The sequence below is a fragment of the Rhipicephalus sanguineus genome, chromosome 5, assembly GCF_013339695.2.
Source record: "Rhipicephalus sanguineus isolate Rsan-2018 chromosome 5, BIME_Rsan_1.4, whole genome shotgun sequence".
NCBI lineage: Eukaryota > Metazoa > Arthropoda > Arachnida > Ixodida > Ixodidae > Rhipicephalus > Rhipicephalus sanguineus.
The window spans coordinates 51076829-51097384 of NC_051180.1; the positions used below are offsets into that span (position 1 = coordinate 51076829).

The 20556-nt window shown below is 44.9% G+C and overlaps 1 protein-coding gene and 1 non-coding gene across 2 annotated transcripts in view; one reads left to right on the forward strand and one right to left on the reverse strand.

Moving 5' to 3' along the window:
* Positions 1–20556, forward strand: part of LOC119393622 (glycine receptor subunit alphaZ1) — a 231411-nt gene that overhangs the window by 124612 nt on the left and 86243 nt on the right. The gene's annotated exons all lie outside the window — the stretch shown is intronic.
* On the reverse strand, positions 4398–4469 carry Trnak-cuu (transfer RNA lysine (anticodon CUU)). The gene has a single exon. It is a non-coding gene; the product is annotated as a tRNA-Lys (tRNA).

The window sequence follows — 20556 nt, forward strand, 5'->3', positions numbered from 1 at the left end:
CACTCTTGCTCTGAAACGCGGGCTAGACATGCCGAAATTCTCTCCTGCACAACGCCGCGATGAGCTCCAGCGCATGCGCGTCCCCTCCCCTTCTCTCTCCTCTCCTACGCTGCCCCCCTCTCGCCCGCCTGTCGACCGCGTTCCCCGCTCGCCCTGTGAGAATTAACGTCCAGGATAGATGGAAGACACGACGCGCGTAGCGTCCCTCTTCGCGTTCCACGACACGAGGTCGGTAGCATGCCCAACGAACGCCAACGGAACGCGATCGTGCAAGTGCTCCGGCTTCGCATCGCCTCATGGTCCCCTTTAGCGGGAGATGGTGTAATTTTTTCTATGTTTTTTTTTTCTTCACGCGCGCATGCGGCGCTTTTGACCTGGCGGGGGCGGGCCGCAGTAGGCTGCAGCCACCAAGGCCAAAGGGCTACCTCGCTTCCTCTCCAGCCGTTCGGAGGGTCGCGTATATCTCTTTCTCTGGGCTATCTGTGCAAGGAATTTTTAGTGCGCTGAAGCATGCCGCCTCTTTCTTTTACTTCTTTCCCCCGCACAGCTGCATACAAGCCCGCCAGCACTGAAGGCGTTATGGAAAGCTTCGGAAAAAAAAAGAGAAAGCATGCCAGAGGAAATGAGATGGGAGTTTTTTGTCCTTGAACTCCATTCGACGAATGGCGTCAGATAGTGAATTTACCTCCTTCCTTCCACATAATTTCTTAACGAAGTAAAATTGAGGACGCAGAACTTTATTACACCCACCTCATTACACCCTAAGGGAGTACTGTCCAGATGAAGGTAGTATTAAGGAGGATTGTAGCCCTTAAAACGCCCAATTCGGCTAGTTTGCGTTTGCAGTGTCTCGACAAACCTGATATTCTTACGAAATCTTCAATATAAATAAGAAGTTCGAGTTAATAGACCAGCACGACATGGCCAGAGGAGCGAGATTTCTGGAAATGCTGCATGCTAACAGTAGGGCTATCCCTGTTACATTGTGGGTTATAATCCCACAAGTAATTCCCCGCAATATTTTTGGTTAAACTATTTCCTTCTCAACGGCGCAGAATCATGCCTCCTTCGTGTTCTCTTAAATCTACGCAAACACACATGCTTGGAAGTCCTTCCTGCGAACCTGTAGAAGATAAATTAGATAAACAAAAACCAAGATAATCGCGAATTGATACGACGTTCTTTTATGAAAAAGAAACAAAGGACGAGAACGAAGTGTTCAGCTCGTAACATGCGACCAGAGCTATTTCTGTGCATTCTGCTGCAGTTATAACTATATCTCCGGCCGTTTAAATGTCTCCTGTAAATAATACAAAACTGCTAAGCCTCCTGCCAACACATTTTCTTGTGACTTCTTCTGAGGAGTGTCGTTCTGAGGAGAGCAGAATGACGGGACAAGGAAGGACGACACACAGGCGGAAGCTCGATCGACAGGTCACTCTTTATGTTGTTGTAAAGTGCACACACATCGCTCTAAATTTACTTGGAAGATGGGAACACAGACGAAAACTACAATCAGGGAAGCTGCCGAGGAGGATAAGTTTAGTGTATCCTTGGGAAAGTTTAGCTAAATGTAGTAATAATGGTAATAACAGGGTTGCTCTATTGAATGCTATTTCATAAAAAAAGTTGGAAACGAATAAACTATCCTGTGTTTAGCAGCACGTGTTTCTGACTATAGTTAAAGGTGATACCATAGTATTCGCAGCACTCAGCGCACTATACGGGCACGGGGCATATTGAAAAGGAAGAATTATCAAACTCAAAACAACTTTTCTGTAGTGCGAAGGTAGCTTGCCGGTTTCCCATCACATTCCGTACCGAGTTATGATACTGGAGATGTTAAAAGCGAAGAAACAAAGAGAGAAAAAAGAGCTGGCACACGACCGCGGCATTATATAGCGTTGTAGCTGTCAAAGCGCCTCTGAAGGAGGACAAATAGAGGCCTCGACTTAACTTCGATAACTGAGACTTTCTCGTCGAGGCTTTGTTTACTGTAGTTCTGATTGCTTGAAGAAAATAGGTACGGCGCGATAAGGACGGCGACTAAGTCAAGACACGAACCGACAAACACTGGCGCCTGTGTTTGTGAGTTCGTATCTGAACTTCATCCCCGTCCTTTTTGCGTCATACCTATTTTATACAAGTAGTGAACCAACTAGCTCAACAACAAGCCCTGTTAACTAGTCATCACGTTTCAAAATAGTTCTAACCAGCAGAAATAGGTTTGCTTATGCATGGGCTAGCCAAAGGATATCATAGTAGGCCTACGCGCGGGTGGCACGTGAGTGTAGTAGCGCAAGTCTATAATGGGCGTTATTGCACTCAGTGCAGCACTTCGACGTTTCCTGGCAGCGTCCTTCATAGAGTGACGCTGCTAAGCAATAAGGATGGATGTTCTTGGTAGTGCCGCGTGACTACTAGAGAACGCCACGGATCATCAATCATTCGCTGCTTATTAGCTTAGGTTGTTCGGTGCCTTGTTTGCTTCCGGGATAATTATTGGGGAGGGGAGGGGGGGGGGGCGGAGTGCACCATAAAGCGTGCCAGAGCCTTGAGGTCTCGTGAAGCACTGAAATGTAGCTACGCTATCGATGCCTTCTTTTTTATTTGTATTGCTTATGAAATGGATGTTCTTTTAATAGCTAACAGGGTAACCGTAATAAAGAAATGATTTGAATTGACGTAGATTACATACAAATTACATTTTAGGGAGCAAATGATCTACTACAAAATAACACACTGTTTCTTATTCATTGAAATAGTGTAAGTTCGTTTAGGAAGTTTCAGCCTTAGCAATCTCCCTTATTCCTCATTCTGAGATGCTTCACAGTGTTTTTGGTCATCCCATTAAAGTTTTACGAACTTTCTGGCCCTGTCTCTTTAGTGTATCGACCGGGTTCACAATGCGGCTTCACTAATTGAGATGCCGTTCCCATTAGCGCTCCGACGGCCCTCGTGAATTCAGCCATCTGCTAAATAACGTGCGCGTTAAACTCTCACTTTGCGCACTGAATGATTAATTGAAACACTTCGACAGGGGCTCAATTTGTCACCTGCTGTGCTAGGTCATAATGAGGCCTTCGGAATGCAAGTGCCGCGCCACATTACCGTTCGTTTGATCGGTATTTGCTTTACAGTAAAAATATTTTTATCAAACTCGATCTGGGGCAATCGATGGGTCCTGGGGTGCACTACGGATTTTACGAAGTCGTGGCAGTTCTTTCTGCAAGAATGTTCTCGGCATTCTCTCAACTTCATTGAGCTGCACCAGTTTGCGTGGAAATGTAACATCATTGATGCGACACTTACCAATTATTTTTGTACGGTCTTGTTAGCTTATAACTCCTCTGATGTTTAAGCCATAATTTTACCTATAATGTCTATGTACACTCTTAAAAAAGTTAGGAAGAAGCTTGTAACCACGAGCAAATAGTTAGTAACAGCAGCTGTTACTAGCTTTTTTGGACTATTACTTACTTCTTGCTGCCCTTTTACTACCTATGTTAACAGACACTTAAACGTTGCAACGGTTACTACCTCTTGCGTACCGTTACTAACTTTTTGCCACGCACCTGTTAAACGAACTTGTTAAACGAATCTTAAAAGTTATTATTACGAGCTTTTTACAGCCTATTTACTAGCACGGAAATCCATTCAAGTTCATTAAAGTGACATTAGTAGGCTTAGTACACCGTCTTGGGTCTTGTACACAAGGCCGTGTTGAGGTGATATTACGCAAAATTGATATAAGGTATTGTTTGTTTTAATATGGTTGATTAAAAGTCGTACGCTACGTTACTTCACGTACCTAATAAAATTGTGCGCTATATAGATATAGGTGCATAACTTACACAATTCATCCTAAAGCCTTGCTGCTCACCGGCACCAGCTGTGCACCCCAGAGGTAGGGCTATAAGTATTCCTGGAACCACCTATGAATTATACGTGTCGCGTAGCCTTGTCATTGTGTTTGTGTGGTGTTCTCGTTCGTGACATTCTGTCCATAATTACCTAATAATATGTCGCAGTGTTGATTCTCCCTAATTTGAGCGTTATAAACAAGTGATTTGTGAGGCTAAAGGATCATAGTTACGATTTTCTTGGTAGTAATCGTTACTACCTACATTTTACTAGTTAAGAACGAAAAGGGTAGTAACCGCTACTAATTGCGTTTGTAACGCTGAGGGTAGAAACGGACACTAACCTCCCCGTTACTAAGCGCACTTACTGACAGGGTAAAGGAAAGAAGATGGCTTTTAAGGACTCTTTTTTCTTTGTTAGACACAATAATAATGTGACCTAACAGACAATAATGCCAAGTAAAGTATAGGAGATGCTATTTGTAATAATTGGGATATAAATTTGATGAAAGTAAAGTGGACGAAAAGATAACTTGCCGCCGGCAGGGACCGAACCTGCGACCTTCGAATAAAGCCTCCGATGCTCTACCACTGAGCTACGGCGGCGGTCATCCCCCCGTCCACTTTATAGGGTATATATGTGCATTTATACCTAAGAGTGTTAGTCACATGCTACGTGTCGCCAAAAAGGCAGAAAAAGAGTGTTCCACACTCGCCGCCATGGCTACAATCGGCGCTAACAATGCTAGGCATAAATGCACATATATACCTTATAAAGTGGACGGGGGGATGACCGCCGCCGTAGCTCAGTGGTAGAGCATCGTACGCGTTATTCGAAGGTCACAGGTTCGGTCCCGGCCTGCGGCAAGTTAGCTTTTCGTACACTTTACTTTCTTCACATTTAATCCCCATTATTACAATAACATCTCCTATACTTTCCTTGGCAATATTGTATGTTAGTTCTCATTATTATTGTTACTAACAGGGTAGTAACATATGTGACAAGTGGTCAGTAAAATGAAATTAGTAGGTACTACAACTTTTTTTCAGGAGTGTGCGTGTCTTCATTTTGATGCGGGTAATTTATGACCTTGAGTCATACTCTATCCAAGCTCCTTAGGTACTTTTTGTTACATTATTTATCAAAAGCTTACATCGAAACATACATGCCTGGAGTTGAACTTTTTTGAAAGGAAAGCACGCACACAAACAAACAAACAAACAAACAAACAAACAAACAAACAAACAAACAAACAAACAAACAAACAAGAACAACAAGATTAAAGCTAGTACACGATGCTCCTTCTAACGTATACACCTGAGTTTGCTTTGAAATACACTATAAGGAAAATAACAGTCTTTTGACTCTTTCTGAAAGTCCTGGCTTACCACGTATGTGACTCTCTTTAAAGATACACCTGAACGCTCTTTGCAGATCATTATACTCTCGTCGGAGAGTCATGGGACCCAACCGAGTTAACGTGTCTCTTTAAAAAGAGTCATATACGGAGCAAGTCAGGACTGACCGAAACGAGTAACACAATTTTTTTCGAGTGTAAGCCCGAGTAATGACATATCCTATACTGGGTGTTCAAAGTTAAGCTTTCTGATTTTGTTACAATTCAGCACTGAGAAGAACGTGAAAACCACCTTTGCGGATAACGTTTTCATCCAGGGGGACACAAAGTGAGACACTAATTATCGCTGTCAGCAGCCCAATTAACTAAGATTGCATAATGAACTTTTTAACGATCGCAGCAAACGGGCATGTTGGAAGTGAAAAGCTGGGAGCAGTCGCGTTTCTGGACAGTTTCCCTTGGAAGAAATATTCTAGCCTGTCTGTGCTGTGAGGTATCCCGCTGTAAAGTTTAATTGCGGTTTGCATGATTACGCATGTAATACAGTGAGCACTGGCGCAAAGGCTCCTCCCCGATGTGCCGCGGCAGTTGCGTGCGGCGTTTAATCTGACAGCGGCTCGAAGGCATAGGCGAAGATGATAACGGTTACTTTTTCACTGCTGGCTGGCGATAGCAAGCAATGACTGCTCGTCACATAAGGGAGGAACATTGTGCCGATCCTCACCGCCTTGGATGCGTAATCATGCAAACCACAATTAAACTTTGCAGCAGGGTATCTCGGACTAGAGACACGCTAGAAAAATTCTTCCATGTGGAACTGTGTAGAAACGCGACTGCCTCCAACTTTTGAATACAAATATGCCCGCTTGCTGCACTCATTAAAAAGTTCATTATTCAATCATAGTTATTTGTGCGGCTGACAGCGATAATTATTGTCTCACTTTGTCTCCCCTTGGATACATAACTTATCTGCAAAGTTGGTTTTTCACGTTCTTCTCAGCGCTGAATTTTAACAAAATCAAAAAGCTTAACTTTGAACACCCGGTATATCGCGGTAGTTTCTCATTTCATGTGCTTGGTTCACGCAATTCTTCTTCCTATTGCTCATTATTTGATTTGGAATACGTACCTTTTAAACGCGACTAGACTTAAATAACAACGCGTTTCCTTTTTGTTAGCCTGCGTTTCCTACCAATTTGTTGAGAGGCGCTACAGCAAGCTTTGTCAACAGAACCATTTATACCTAAAGTGTCGGTGGGAGTCGGGTGCTTTACTTACTGGGCCCCCGACACTCATGCTTGAGACTCTACCAACGCGCCTTCTATCTTTCACATCGTCTCCCTGTCGCAGTGACTATGTTGGTGTGGCACTGTGTCGCCGTCTTGGAGAGGTGAAGTACTGCATCATGACAGTAACCAGCGCCGACAGGACGCACTTCGGTAGACTCATCGCTACTCAGCGCTAGGGCGCCTCGGTGCCAGCGTTCCTTCGTTCAACGCTGGCTAAGAGGCGCCCTACTCCGCGCCGCGGAGGCTGGCTCCCCGATTTCCATGCCATTTCGTTTCAATACAGTCTGAGTGAGTGCTTTGTTGCAGTGAGACAGGCCAGCGGGCAGCGGGACGCCTTTGCTCGTTCACGCCTTAAGATACGAGCTCTGCCTCTCGTGTTTCTGAAGTGCTGTGTGGTAGTGTATGCACGAGCAGAAATGTAGGTTGCCCAATTACTGGAGAGCGCACACCTTGTCGTCTCTCTCCTCAAATGACGACGCTTTCCATGAGCGCATATCGAGTACTATAGTGTTTATTATGTGCTTCTTGAGGCCATCTTTACGCGGGATTCACCGTATGCTGTGTCCGGGTTTATGTTAACTACTTCAAGCTAACACAAAGGTTTAATGCTGATCATTGACGTTAGTCGTCGCGATGGAGATGTTACACCAGGTGTCAATGTAGGTGCGTCCACATAAAACGGTGCTATAGCCGCAAAACACCTGCAGACATTTTGCAAGCTCTCATTTATCAATGTAGAATGAACGTTGAACTACTTTTGGAAAGATGCGTTTCACTTTCGTGTTATACCGATTGCTGTGACCGAGGGATCAACCATGTTTTTTTTAACCCTTATTGCACGCTTAATATTTTCTTTTTAAAGAAACAGGAGAGCCACGAACAGTTTGGAATAAAGCTATACTTCTATATTTTGTACGTACCCTCAGTATTATGAGCAGTATGTATTTAACTGTTATATGATATATCCAGTGGATTAAGCACTGACAGATGCATAAGGAGCGGACTCTTGTCAATAAGACTAAGGATGGGGACGTCGTCTTTACTATAGTGTTGGTGCACCTCGGTTGTAAACTGCGGAGATACAACTACTTCGCGCTCCTCTCTTCTTGCCCGCCATTCGCATCTGTCGCGGCTTCTTAAGCCTCTGTCCGGTATTGGAGGCATAGCAAATGCGCACCGTCGCTTCAAACTCAGAAAACCCGACAGCAGCAGTTAATTTCTTTTCCCTACTATCCTACGCTAGATTCAACACTAGCTAAGGAGGGAAGGTGTTTGAGGTTCGAATCGGCGCCCCTCGATGACTCGAGTGCACGGTGGCAGCGCGAAGGAAGAGCCGTTGTCCAGTGAAGAGACGCTTTATTGCCACGCTCAGGCGTCTGCCCGGGTCCAAGCCCGAACCTCCGCTCTCCTCTCACATCCAAAACAGCCTCTTTTCAACCTTCAGTTAGACAAAGAGTCCCTCAACAAACCAATCACACTTGGGGGTTGGCATCACCACAACCAATGGTACAAACACTTTCATGACAGACACGGCATTGGTCTAACGTACGACACAATCTGCAACACGCGAGGGGATAGGTTCACTGCGCAACACGTGTCATCTCACTCTCCCCTACGTTATAGCCTGAGCATGCCCCTGACGTCCGCCAGCGCCGAAAGCTCGGCTCGGGCTCAACCTGCCCGTGCACCAACGTCTCTTTCAAGAAACCGCCACAAAGCAGCGCGAATCTTCCCAGGCCCTGGCCACTAGCGAAATGTGTACGCGATAGTGCGTTGCTCTGCCAGTCTAATGACACTCGGTCATTACATGCAGCTGGGGGCCGGTTCCCCTGAAGGCTCCGAGTGCCGTAATTACGACCAGACGGTGATTGTACACAAAGACATCCCCCGGTCGCATCCGGCCAAGCGGTCGCAAGACCAATTCCTCGCGTTCGCCTTTTGCGGCGCCGACACGTGCTCCCTGTTAGCGGTAAGTTCTCCGAACGGCAGCGCGGGTAAACGCTCAAAAGGGCGCGTGCGGATGCCAAACAATAACTAAAACCAGGCGGCCGTGTGTCGACGGTCCTCCCATCGGCGCGACGCTCTTCCCGTTCAGCTTGTATCTCCTCCCTTTTGTTACAAGCAAGGAGGCGGCTTTGGCGGCCCTGCGCTTCAACGGCGTCACCACAGAGTCGCCTTTCTTTCCCAGAGCGGGGCCTTCCGCGTCTTCTCTTTGCGGCGCCGACCCGTGTTCCGACGGCAGCGCGGCAACGTGGGAATCGCTCTGCGCTTCGCAGAATTCATACACTGAACCACACAACACGCCGACTCTGCATGCCTCAGACTGACTGCAGCACTTCTCCAGACTTGAAGTGAGCTAACGTTCCGGAAGCACCGTTTCTTGGAAGCGGCGTTGCCCGGGGATATTTTCATAGAATGAAATCGCATCACCAAGTAGCACACTGATGCTGTTCTGTGAGCCAAACAATGACTGTAACAAAGACTGTAACAGTTATGTAACAGTTATGGAACAAAGACTGTAAAACAGTCTTTGTTCCATAACTGGGTTAGTTGTCACAGCATTTTTTTAGAAAACTTGGTGCGCGACTGAAAGGACACTGCAGGAAGAAATGAACATACAAACCACACGTGCTGCACACTTTTCCGCGCTGTGTGTGTGCGGATTAAAACGCACCAACAGTGCTTGCTGAATACGCTGTGCGAACTAAAGCAAAGTAACGGACTTTGTTAGCATCTGTCGTTGTATAATTTATGAGGTACAGCGTTCGAAAACTTTACGCAAGCTTTGATCGGATTGAATTAGAACGCCCCAATTATTTTCGGTAATACGGGTTCCTACGTCTAGCGCAGAAAAGCGTGTTAAATCAGGTGGGTGTACCAGGCCTCTAATGACCCAAAATGGAATAGGAGTGGCCTGCATAATAATATCCGCTGTCAGGATTACCATCAGGTTACAGCTATCTCCTTGTCACTGTGACTGGTCAGAAAAAAAATATTCAAACGTAGTCAACCACGCGTCCTTCCGAATTAAAAAAAATGGATATTTCTTTCCCCTTTGATCGATGCAAAACACATCACTGAACGAAATCACGAAGCATTTACACAGCCCTCCTTTGATAAATGCTCAGTGTGCATAAATACTCAATGTGCGTTATTTAATCATCACTTATTCATTATCACTTTGTTTATCAAGACTCAATAATTCTTTTCTTTCCCCATTTGTTCAGCTTGATGCGTCATAGTAAACTGTTAAAGGCCAACTGCAACGCTATTTGACTTGGGCAGAATTAGCTCAGAATGCGTAGTATATGTTGGGTAAGTAATGATAACCAGAGTGAAAAATCTTGCAGTCGCGTATTTCATTTGTAATCGGTGCTCTAATTATCAGCTAGCAGACGACGCGGAGCCCTAGCGGTGTGGCCGGGCAGATCGGACACAAGCGGAAATGACGTAAGTCGCAGTTCACGGCCGCTCGTGAGCAGAACCAGCAGAACTACCTGCAGCCAAATCCCTTCCTTTTCTGCGTGACGCTCCTCTATATGAGCGGCCAATTCTGAAAAGCTAACTCCTTTGTAGGACGAAATGCTGGGCATAAAGAACACGTATGTTACGGACGGGACCAGCTTTCACGCTTTTTTAAAGAAACGTATAGTTCCAACAGCTGTGGGTTATCGCAGTGAGGCGAAAGGAATGGGAGCTATCGAAGAGCGTGGTACTTTACGGGGCGCACTTTACAGATGACAGCTTTATGTACGACCGGTGTCTTTTCGCCCGCATACTGTTGAAACTGAAGAGAATGTTGATTCCTGACGCAGTGCCTTCAATATTCAGCCACTGAAAATCCAAGAGAGGGAAGCCCCGACCAGCCTTTGGAGAAGCACTGGCGACAAGAGGTATTCGTATTAGACAGCTTTAGTATAGCGTAAAATGCTTGCGTTAGCGTGTTTCGCACGCTAAAATCTAGCGTAACGCTATTCGAAAGACATTTAGTATAGCGTAAAGCAGGTAAAACGACTGCCCGCGAAGCGCTAGACTAGCTGTGCCATCTACGCGGGAGTAATAAAAGCTCCAAAAGCTGGTCAGCTCGATTCTAGTTGCGAGTGGTCAAAGCAGCATACTTCGTCTACTAGTACACTGTAGTTGGACACAAGTGTAGTAGTGCTCGGTTCAAAGGAATTAAAGCACGTAAACGTATTTTAAGATAACAAGTTGTGCTCCAGAAATGAAAGGACGCTTTCGGTGGACATGGGAGTGTGCCGAACCGAGCATCGATATCGAAAACAACGATGTCTTACCGTCCGTAGTCTATCAACGAAGTGAAACTACCCGATGTGTAAACCATCAGCATTACTTATTGTGAACCAGCGAGTTCTCCAAAACAGTGTACGGCGAAGTATACTTGTTGCTGGGCTAGTTGGTTCATCGTAATGAGGGAAAAACTAGACGCCTAAAACACCGCAAAAACAACGAAGAAGCACAGAGACAGAGCGTCTCTCGCTGATTTATTCTAAGAAGAAACGCAGAATATATATATGCCGCACCACACATGCGCACACCATACTGCATCACCTGGTCACTGCACATAAAAAAACACGAGAGCGAGAGAGAGAGAGACTCTTTATTGGAAAAACAGAGATTTTTGCCGGCGTCAGTATACCGCTGGCATGCTACTCTGTGTAGGGATGGGGAACGGGATTGACAGACTAGAGAAGAGAGGGAAGGAAATATAATAAAAAGAAAGAATATAAAATAATGAAATGCGCAAATGAACCTGACAGAAATATTTACAACGAGTGTGTCAGGTAAGTGAAGCCTTTGCTGTATGAAATAATCATGTAATCATTAAAGCTTTCCTATTAGGCCAATTTTTGACAAGCAATTAAACAGGGACTGTAAAACCCGTCGCTGTTTAGAAGGGCCGGGCACTGGGCCTAATATGCTGTGCAACGTTAACCGGTCGTGACAAATCATGTCCATTTGTCTCTCAAACAATGCTCTCTCATGGCGGTACGCGGAGCAGTCCAGTAATATGTGCTCTACTGTCTCTATGCTGCCATAGTTATCACAGCAGGGACTACTGGTGCGTCCTATGCGGTACAAATAACTGTTCGTGTATGCCACGTTCAGAAAAAAACACGAGGTCAATAGAAAGGCATATCTAATCAAGCAACGACGAGCAAAATTGGAGCTCAGACATGCGCAAAACCACTGATGTGGTTTTGCGCATGTCTGAGCTGGAAAACACGAAAACGATGTATCGCTGCTCTTTACAAATGCACGAAGCGTTCTTAACAAACGTGTCGCTTTATCATCAGCCATAGATACTTCCTCTGCTGACATAGCTGTGATAACTGAGACCTGGCTCTCTGCTAAAATAAAGGACTCTGAAATACTCCAATGTGAAAAGAATTACAATATATACCGTGGGGACCGTGACGTCCGTTCTGGCGGCGGTGTACTTATTGCTGTTTGTGATATGTTCGCGTCTTCAGCTATTCCTATTGTATCGTCTTTAGAACTGGTTGCCAGGCGAACGCAGAAACGCATTCAACGTTATCTAGACAAGCTGGACAGGCGACAGTGGCGCACTTTCTGCTCCAAGCTTGATCCCAGAAAACCTCTGTCTAGAATATGGAATATAGCGCGAAGCTTGAGGATCCCGCCGACACAACTGCATCCTTTTAGTTCTGTTGCCCTATCCCGCAACGTCAGTGAGTTGGACATGGCGGAGGCTTTTTGCTACAAGATAACTACAGCAACGGTGATCGCAACCATACCACGACTGGCACAGGATGTCTCTGCTGCTGTGACAGTAGACACTAGTGTGACGGACGAGCCGTTCTCGTTCCAGGAACTGCTCGGCGCACTGGCTTCAGTAAACAAAACATCATCTCCTGGACCTGACTCCATCAGCTATGCTGAGCTGTCGCATCTGGGTGACAAGGCGAAGATGCACCTTCTTGCTATCTTCAATGCCAGCTGGAAGAGGGGCCGCCTCGAACCTAGTTGGAAACGGGCTCGAATCATCCCTGTCCTCAAACCTGGCAAGAATCCAACAGATATAAACTCCTATCGTCCGATAGCTCTTCTCAGCTGTGTGGGGAAGATTATGGAGAAGATGGTGCTGATGCGTCTGGACTGGGTTCTGGTGAGCGCTAACGCCTATCCCCAACAGATGTCGGGATTCAGAAAGGGCCGCAATAGCATAGATAACGTCATCAATCTTGCTAACTGCATTAGGCTTAACAAACTTGCACATAACATTACCATTGCTGTGTTCCTCGACATCAAGGGCGCATTTGATAACGTGACACACGAGGCGATCTTACACAATCTGAGGTCTGCAGGAGTCAGTGGCTGTATGTACAGCTGGATTTCTGACTATCTCACTGACCGGTCGGTGTACATGACTACGAAAGACGGCGACACCACTTTTCATACAGTGCCTCGTGGGGTCCCTCAGGGTGGTGTATTAAGCCCGACTTTATTTAATATTTCGCTCATTGGTCTGGAAAAATGTGTCCCTGCATCGGTTGAGATATCCTTATATGCAGATGACATCTGCATATGGAGCAGTGGCCGCAACCGTCGAGTACTACGCGGAAGACTGCAGAAGGCCATTAAATCCATTGAGACTTTTTTACGAACACGTGGACTATCCATGACACCCGACAAGTGTGCCGCCATTGCCTTTACCAAACGGGATATGACCCACTACAAGTTAAAGATTGCGGGCTCTCACATCCGATACGTGTCAAGTCACAGATTCTTGGGAGTGATCTTCGATAGATCCATGACGTAGTCTCCTCACATTCGATCACTAAAAGAGAAGCTCGCATCATACGCGAACATCTTCCGCATGATGTCAAGTAAAGCTGAAGGCTGCTCCGTGAGTGCACTACGGCGAATGTATACAGCATTATGTGAAGGTCTCCTGCGGTACAGTGCAGGCCGAGGTTTTATTCTTTTTTTCCATACCTCACAATAAAGAAAGTCTTCCTGCACTACAGGGCCTCACCAAAACAAATATTCAGGTGCTCACGAGCATGCAAGCCAAAGCCTTGAGGGTGTGCCTAGGTTTACCGAAAAATACATCGACAGTAGGGACCTTGACAGAAAGCAAACGTCTCTCGGCTGCCATGCTAATGAAGCAAGAGTTCCTCCAAGTCTATCTGCGTTTTGCGGCAAGGGTGCAAGATCATCCACTTGCTTCAGTCAGCATTTCTGAGGTGCGAATGTTACTCCCCCCGACGTATGAAAAGCCGTCGATATTGACGGGGCCTCCATGGCAGCTTCCTCCCTGGACGACAATCACGACAGTGCTGGGGTTCAAGAGCAAGAGAAACACACCTGGGCCGGCGTTGACATACTTCGCTCTAGAACACATCAACACCAACTATAGAACCCGCCGTCACGTTTATACAGATGGGTCTGTCACAGATGGATCATCTGCTATAGGCGTGTGGATACCGTCGGCGAATGACACCATCACAGCCGTTCTCAGCCACCGTACATCCGCCGCTGCCACTGAGCTGGCTGCATTGCGGAGGGCGCTTGCATATATTAAAGATCAGAGACCCGACTCTTGGGTGATATTCTCCGACTAACGAGCCGCACTGCAGTCCCTGAAATCTCCACGTAGGCAAGATCAACTAGTCCTAGACATCAGGCGCCTCGGCAATAATGCTCATGAACTACACCACGATGTAGTACTGCAGTGGCTGCCCGCTCACTGCGGCATCGAAGGGAATGTTCGAGCTGACTCCACTGCCAGAGCTTCGCATGACACAGCATCTGAGGAAATTGAAATTCCTTTTTCAAGACAAGACGCAGCGATTCTGGTGTCTGCGTTCGCGCGTAATCTGCAGAGAACAATATGGAGCGATGCCAACAACCAGTACGGACCGCTGCACAAAATAGACCCTATGTGTAGCTTTCATATGCCACAGGGATTAACCAGACAAGATGAAACTTGCATTCACCGGCTGAGACTCGACGTTGCTTATACGAAATACTTCAAGCACAAGATCAGGCAGTCGGACTCACCCACGTGCACCACATGTAACACTCGGGAAGACCTAAAGCACGTACTCTGCGACTGTTCCCGTTACGACGCAGAACGACAGATTCTGAAGGAGGCACTTCATTTGCAACGCGGCTCGAGCTTGGAGCTGCGGCACCTTCTCGGCCCGTGGCAAGACAGCAGTTGTGCGATGCGCAGCACAAAAGCGCTGTTGGCGTTTTTGAAGAACACTCAGCTTAACCAAAGCCTGTGAAGGACTATTCTTATGTATATATGTGTGTTTGTGACTGTATGTACTATTTGTGTGTATATGGTGTATATGTGATCATTGTATATACCATAATCACCCGACACCTGGAATAGCAAGCCAGGCGACAAACCAGGCTAACCTCTCCGGGCATTTCATTAAAGAATCTTATCTCTCTCTCTCTCTATTGCAAATCGTTAATTTATTTTTTGTGCATTGTACCGTCCCCCATCTGCCTCATCTTCTTTTTCTAATGAGTTTTATGATGTCCTTAATAGACTTGTAATTAGGTATCCCAATTCTCCTGTATTTATTTTAGGTGATTTCAAGTTTCCCACAATACTATGGAGTAACGAGTCCAATACCGCTAAAAATGTTTCCTCCGAATGTACGCAATTCCTTAACCTGTGTGCTGACTTCAATCTTACTCAACTTGTTCATGAGCCGACTCGTACAACCGCAACATCTTTCAGTATTCTTGATTTAATATTTACTACCTTTCCAGAGCTAGTTTCTGGGTTAACTTATTTCCCAGGACTAAGTGACCATTCACTGATTCACTTTACCTTAAAAATGCGACATGGAAATACGAAAAAATATAAAATAATACGGGACTACAACAGAGCTGACAAAAGCTCCATGATAGCTGAATTGGAATTATTTGCAGAGGGCTATATGAGCAACTTTGACAATCACTCTGTAGAAGAAAACTGGACCCTGTATAAAGAAAAAATTCTGTACCTGGTCGAGCAATATATTCGTAAAAGGAAAATCGTATTTAATTCCCGGTCACCATGGTTCAACTCTTCCTTAAAACGTCTGTCAAATAAAAAAAAAGAATGTTCCGTCGCGCGAAGCGAACTAATAATACTGATCACTGGGCAGCATATCATCAAGTTCATAAAGAGTTGACATGTGCGATTCAGAGCGCAAAAGATTCGTTTCTTAACACCACCTTGCCGTCTGTACTGCAAGGTAACCCTAGAAAATTTTGGAGCATTGTCGGCGGTGCAACAACACGACTCATCTCATAGCGATGAAACTATGCTCCCGCTTAGCCAGTCATGCACTCTACTAAACAACGCATTTGTTTCCTTCTTCAGTACAACTGCTCTTGCATTGTTACCATGGTTACCTGACCGAAACTTTTTCCCTATGGATCCCATTGTTATAGATTGGGATGGCGTTACAAAGCTTATTGATAACCTGAAGATCTCCTCTTCCGCTGGTGCTGACCTACTGAACTCAAAGATCTTAAAAATAACTGGAGTGTACTCAGCAATAATTCGCTCGAAACATTTTGAACAATCTTTACGGTGCTCCATATTACCCAGCGACTGGAAAGTTCGGAAGGTGGTCCCTATCTTCAAATCAGGTAATGCTCATTCAGCTGATAACTACCGACCGATCTCACTAACAAGCATCCCATGCAGTATCATAGAACACATCATATATTCGCACTTAGTACAATTTTTGGAGGACAATTCTTTCTTTAATAATTCCCAACATGGATTTAGGAAAATGTTTTCATGTGAGACCCAACTACTAACGTTTACTAATGATCTCTTTGTAGCTACTGATCTTGGTTTCGATATAGACTGCATTTTTCTTGATTTCGCAAAGGCATTTGACTCGGTATCGCACGAATTGCTTCTTTTCAAACTAAGTAAACTCAATATTGACGCTAACGTATTCAACTGGATTAAAGATTTTCTTTCGAACAGAACCCAATATGTCACTGCTAACAATTATTCGTCTACTCTTTCTTCTGTTACGTCCGGTGTGCCACAGGGGTCCGTGCTGAGCCCTTTCTGTTTCTTATTTACATAAATGATCTCCCTAACAGTATCGTTTTTTCATCAATTAAACTTTTCGCACACGACTGTGTTATCTATAACAAAATTACAAACTCCTCTGATTCACTAAATATCCAAAATGACCTTAACCAATTATCCCTATGGTGCGACAAATGGCTTATGCAACTAAACATTAGTAAATGTAAGGTCATGAGAATAACCGGACGCTTTCACAGCACACACTACCCTTACCACCTTAAAGGAGCCCCCTTGAATTCCGTCAACTCCTACAAATATCTCGGAGTTAATATCACTAACGACCTATCCTGGAATATGCACGTTGATTACGTAACCCGCAATGCTAACCGTACTCTTGGCTACCTGCGCCGTAATTTTTCTAAAGCGCCCTCTTGTTTAAAATTAGTTCTGTATACAAGTTTAGTCCGTCCAAAACTAGAATATGCCTGCAGCATCTGGGATCCGAATCAATCCATACTAATCAACTCACTTGAATCTGTTCAGAATCGCGCAGCCCGCTTTATTCTGTCCAATTACTCCCGCTACGCTTCTGTATCCACAATGAAGAAGACATTACAACTTCAGGATCTGTCCTTACGTCGTAAATGTCTTCGTCTTTGCCTCTTTCACAAAATTTATCATGAAAATGAAGAGTTAAAAAACCATCTTTTTCTTCAACCTGACTACATTCTCCAACCTGACTACATCTTTTTCTTCAACCTGACCACAACCTTAAAGTTGGTGTTAGACTTTGCCGAACTCACCTATACAATGACTCTTTTATCCCCCAAACCAGCAGGGAATGGAACCACCTTCCCGCCTCCATCGCTGCAATCGCTGACACCAGCTTTAAAAGTGCCATTCAAGATACGTTATTTTGTTAACTTGTATGTTCAGAAAATGTATTATTGCACACTTGCATGTATTACTGCACACTTGAACATGTATTAACCACTCCTTTCTGTAATGCCCTCGGGCTCTGAAAGTATTTGAAATAAATAAATAAATAAATAAATAAATAAATAAATAAATAAATAAATAAATAAATAAATAAATAAATGTGTCATTAGACACAAGTCGCCTTTCTTCTTTATCCAAAAAGCTTCCATTAATTCCCGGGCCAGAGCATCTGAGCTTTTGGCAAGGATAGAAACGCTTGAAAACCGAGAACAGGAATGGCAATGTGCGCTCAAATGTGCTGCCGAATTATCTCCAGGTGACAACTCATGTTCCCTAATTCTGACGTTCAAACAGCGACCAGTTTGGCCGATGTAAACCCGACCACAACTAAGTGGGACTTCATACACCACGCCCACCGAGCAATTCACATACTTCGAAGCGTGTTTTTTTTTTTTTGCAAAAACGCAAATGAGAGCAATATTACTCTGCATAGAACATATCAACGCCTTCTTCTAGAGTGTAAATTTTTGTTTCAGAAGTATTTGGCTTGAGCTGTTACATTTCAAGGGAATAATGCAGACTGAATGAATTATGCACCCGGAGATAACGTAGAATGTACTTTTACACACTCTTGAAAAGAAATAAGTTCAGATTTTCGCCTAACGTCAGGCATAAGTAATTATCTTTTGCAGCGCGATATATTCGATCATGTTGATAAATTATGAGAAGTGATTACTAAAGCCTAATATTGTTCACAAAAAAACTCAGAGACTGACTTTGACGTTACTTGGTACTTCAGAGATCCGTTGTTAACATTTAATGAAATCTGCAAACATTACCAGTTGGAGCGGCGGAGGTACCCACTGCCGCACCCACACTTAAACAGGGCTCAATCTATCACTCTACGCCTGTTACAGACGGAGGCGTATGCATCGCCATTAAAATGTTCCAAGTACATGGATGGCATAGAGCCGGGGTGCCCGCGCTGTGGCCACCCCAAATGCACCTTACAACACATGCTGTGGCAATGCCCTGCGTTGCGCGAGAGCAGCGAGTCTCCCTCTACGGAGGCGGACTGGAACTATCTGCTCACTAGCCAAGACAAAGGAAACCAGCTTAGGGCCATCCAGAGGGCCCGCGACATGGCCGTGGAGTTTAACCTCCCCGTCCCGCCGCCTCCGGATGATAATAAAGTTCTTTGCCTGCCTGCCTGCCTGCCTGCCTGCCTGCCTGCCTGCCTGCCTGCCTGCCTGCCTGCCTGTCCTCTCAAAACACGAAATAAACAATATTATTGTACAAGCGTAATCTTTCGCCTGAAAAATATGTGTTTCAATAAGGATGTATCCCCAACCACCCGGCTTATTAAAATTTGTAATGGCTTTTTCCATGAAATAGACTCCCGTACCACGACACGCTTCCGCAGCATCTTCCCCTAATTGAATCCGAGTAAAGTTATAATTTTGTTGATTTCTCTTATATATATATATATATATATATATATATATATATATATACATATATATATATATATATATATATATATATATATATATATATATTATATATATATATATATATACATATATATATATATATATATATATATATATATATATATATATATATATATATATATATATACATATATATATATACATACGGAAATGTCTCTACATTCACGGCATTCAATAAATGCGCCTGACATTCGGTAGAATTATCCTGCATAAACCTATCCATCCTATATCTATGTTGAAACAATATCCGATCTTCCTTCACAACAATCCCAATCCTCAGCCCCTAGCAAATGATGCGAAGCATTGCGCGAGTCGTAACCCGAGGTAACGACGCTTGTATAGCTAGTGGGGCGCATGCGTCCGTGTCTATAATAAATCGTTCACCGCGTAGGCGGAGCGAATCTTCCAGCGTTACGCTACTACCATCAGGCGACGAGGCATTGCATGTGAAGGAACCTTTATCGGATCTCGCAACGGCAATATGAGTTGGCCGCATGAGTGGGCTGATCTAGGATAGAGAGAGAGAGATAGAATCATTGAAGCTGAAAACATTGTTATATTAGGTCCTGAATGCGTCAGCACGCCGTCTGTCAAGTTATCTAGCAAAGAGCTTGCGTTTCTATGAAGCTAATTGTTGTACACATTGATTCCACTCCTGCGCCAACTGCGCCAAAGTGCGCCAAATTGTATTTACTGCGCCATCCTGATAATATCGACGAAATTTGCGCCAAACTGCGCCAAAGTCTCAGGTTTGGGGGCATCTATCACTGGCAATCGCACCGCCGGCGCATCAAAACATGTGCAGCTCGATCTTGGGGCTGCCAATAAAGTCGCAATCATGGACCAAGAATTCTTCCGCTGAATAAATGGCGCTCGTGCGTGCGTTCCGAGTAAGCCACGATGCCATGCACGGTGCCGACGCAGCTTCTGTTCTGCAAGTCAGCTCGACAGCAAAACGCGCTCTCCGCAGGGCCTCGTGACGTCTAGGCCTATCGGTAGCGAGAAAGTGCGACGGCGATTCATCGGCGGACGTCGTCAGTCAAGGAGGTTTAGAAACGCTGCTGATAGCTCGTTTCAAGCGTCGCACGGCACGTAAGGAAAGCAATGTTCAGTAATAACTACATGAGTGCCGCTAAAATGTCTCACTTCTGTTTCCGGACATCGCGGAATGAAATCTGGGATCGCTCGCAGTAGATATATGGGACAATATCAAATTTTTCTTGCTTCGCGTTTATGGAAGAGCACGCGAACGGTGGAAGCCAGTTGACACTTTTCCTCAGATATACTTTATCCATGGATCTTCATCCAGAACAGCTTTTTAGTAATTCCTTCCGCCAGCACGTCCGAGTTTGTAATCACTCTGCGGTAAATACCCCCTAAAAGGCCCTGCCCTTTCGAGCTTACGTGCTAGGGTTCCTATTCGAATTTTTTGCTTGCTTTTTTAAAAATGTCATCTCATTCGTAAAATCATATCTCCTGGTCGGAGCAGCCTCAAATGCGCAGCTGTCAGTAGCGGGCGGCCGTTGCTGACGGCCCACAGTGAAGCGG